Genomic DNA, 3,060 nt, shown 5'->3' on the forward strand with positions numbered 1-3,060 from the left:
TTTTGAGTTCTGTACTTTATCTTTTACTGTACTCTTGAGATGATGGTGCTGTGAAGAGCTACAGTATTTAGAGATGGGTTGCATATAAATAAGTGACGGGTGACGTCTCTCTGTATGTTTTGTGGGGCAGGCTTCATCCCAAGTCACTAGTTCTGCCTTAATTTTTCATGCGAACGTGTCTAAGTGTAGTACTTCACAAGTCCAACTAAAATGCAGATAAACATCCTGTGAGAGGATGTCTTAAAATATATATTTTTTAATATAGCGTAGTTTAAACAAACTCAGTTTTACTTAACTGCTTTGATGTGAAACATTTAAAAGTCCAAGAAGGCTGCACTAAACAATTGGTGCATTATTTTTTAACCTTTAAAGTAAATACGTCTTTTTTCTTACCTAAGGAAAAGTATTGGAATACATTTTTGAAGTCATTAAGACTACGGTATTAAACAAATGTATTTCTTGACACAGTTTTGTTTTTTCAAGCTCAACAGAAACCATGGTAAAAAAAAAAAAACTATGTTAAGTTTATTATTGTTGAAAGAAGAAAAAGAAAGTGTAAAGTTTGTCATTGTAAAAGGTTGTCGGAGGTGAACAACATTAGTGGCAATTTAAACAAGTTTAAATAGGAACAAAATGTCATTGATATTACAGTGAAAACAAAGTTTAATGTTCGATCAGCAGTCAATTGTTTTTACAGATTAATTCAAGCCAAACTTTTTTTTAACATGCAACATACAAATGAGTAGAACCCTTAGTTGAATGGAGGCTGCAGGATTACGTATAAGCTTCCCGTTCTCCCTGTTCTCAGACATGTTTCCAACAGACACGATGTTTGCTTCTTCCACTTTGTGTGTGTTTTAAAAGAGAGTGAATTCTGGTGATGAGCATTTGTTTCCAGTGGGGTTTTGGGTTTTTCTATTGTACTTTTTTCTTGCTCCTTCTTCTCCTGCCGCTTTGAGGACTTCCTGCTGAATGAAGCCTATTAATATTTTACTCCTACCACCTGCGTTGCACAGAGAGGTACAATACGCTGTTTTAAATGCTGTGGAATAAGCGCTCATGTTGCTCTGTTCCACCAACAGCAGCTTAAAATAACTTGTTGGTTTTCCTCCCACCAGCTTCTGTTGTCTCTACTAGAGAGAAATTATTTGAATTAGTTTTTATTCGTAGGCTTCCCTTCAAAGCAACACTCCCATGTGAGGTCAGTTTTTCCTGTGACTCAGTTACTGCTGTGGAAATTGGTCAAACTGGCCATAAAAAGCTCCATATGACACATTTAGTACATATCATGTGCAAGACGTGTTGTCATAAAAGCCATAAGAGTTGCCAGTAAGTTAATGAAAGTCTTGTTCTGCCTTCCAACTTCAGTTGTTAGTCCTTAAATACACTGGAGGACATTCCAATGTTTAACTGGGTATATTTCATTTATATTACAGATAACAACATAGACACTGGACGATTCAGCAAAATCCTGTTTATGTTCAAATGACTTGTTTTGTCTCTCCTGCAATAACTACCTTTCTATAAAGCATAATTAAGGTTACATGAAGATGGTGTTCACATACTTTAGCTGCAGTACACGACATGGCAAACACGCGTTCACCATCAACCTCTGCCTCATGCAAAAAGGGCACATTACAGTGACACATTACAGTTAAGTCTAAGTGAACTTTTTGGATTCACTTTAAAATTAAAGGACACCGTCACTGATCTTGAACTTTTTTTGGGTCTTGTTTGAGTAGTACATGCAAATGAATTAAAATATCTCTCTACTTCTAGCTGAAAAACGCCTTCAAATGACAATTCACTTGAAGGAACCTCTGGTCCATATTATTTTATCTTGTTGCTCACACTATGGAGTTCGTAATCAGAGTCAACCTGCTTTTCCAGAGTTCCCACAGATGACATCTGGAGTCTTAATGATGGAAAAACCCTCCTGGTGATGTCATCTGGAGAAGTAGAGAAATATTTTATTTTAGGGAAGTTTAAAAGCATTAATGTATATTTACACCGTAAACTAAAGCCATAGAAAGCAAGTTGAATATTTGTAAAGTTGCCCTTTAAGCTTCTATTTATAAATGGTTCTTTCTAAATCGGTTAAAAAATGCAAAATATAGCTGCAGTTCTATCGGGCAGCTGTGGACAGGACTCTTATCTTTGCTATTACCGTGTCGTTAGGGAGCGTGACTGTAGAGGAGGGCAGTTTGTGTTGCATCAAAATTACTGGGTGTGAAATCCCCTTACTTTCAGAAATCTATCAGGCCATGTTATCTTGTTGGAATTTTTCTGTAATGTGATAATGTGCAAGCCCACCGAAACAAATTCAACATGGCAATGAAGTATTGAATGTTGAATCTTGAATCTTAATTCTCGAACACCTTATCTCATTTGTGGAGAGATGCTGTCGGCGGCTCCTGTGACAGTCTCATTGTGACTGACACCAGTAGCGGTGCAGAGAAACTCGCTTCTCTCCTCTAAAAGCAGCACATTGTAGCTTTGAGCACAGTCTTATTTGTATATCATGTAAATACACACTGTGGCAAGAAATATTTACTTTCATCAGACCTAAAAGCAAAATGTTTTCTGCATATCACATGACCACTAATGCCAGTTTTTTATTCACTGGCAGGACATAAAGTGTGAGTTGCAGCGTGAATACAGCCTTTGATTGACAGTGTGGAGCAGCTCTACAACAGACGGACACTGACTTTGCAGAAAGAGATTCTTTCCTTTGGAAAACTCTCAGTAGATTAGTGTGACTGTCGGTCATCTCTTCCCATCTCCATGTTTACACTTTGACTTTCACTTCTCCTCTTCAGCTGTTCACACTGAACCATGTGAGCAAACAGATGGACACGGGGCTGAAGGGGGTGATGGGCATGTTACATGACAGACAGCAGACAGTGTAGCACTGCTTCAATTCATATTTTCCCTCATATTTATTTGTGTCCTGATCTTGATATATAATTCGCGCAGCCTTTCAATGACACTCATTTGGAGACACTTTACAAGGTTTCATTCCACTGACTTCTCCTTAATTGAAAGTAAAGTTTTAATTTA

Source organism: Channa argus, chromosome 2 (genome assembly GCF_033026475.1).
Source record: "Channa argus isolate prfri chromosome 2, Channa argus male v1.0, whole genome shotgun sequence".
NCBI lineage: Eukaryota > Metazoa > Chordata > Actinopteri > Anabantiformes > Channidae > Channa > Channa argus.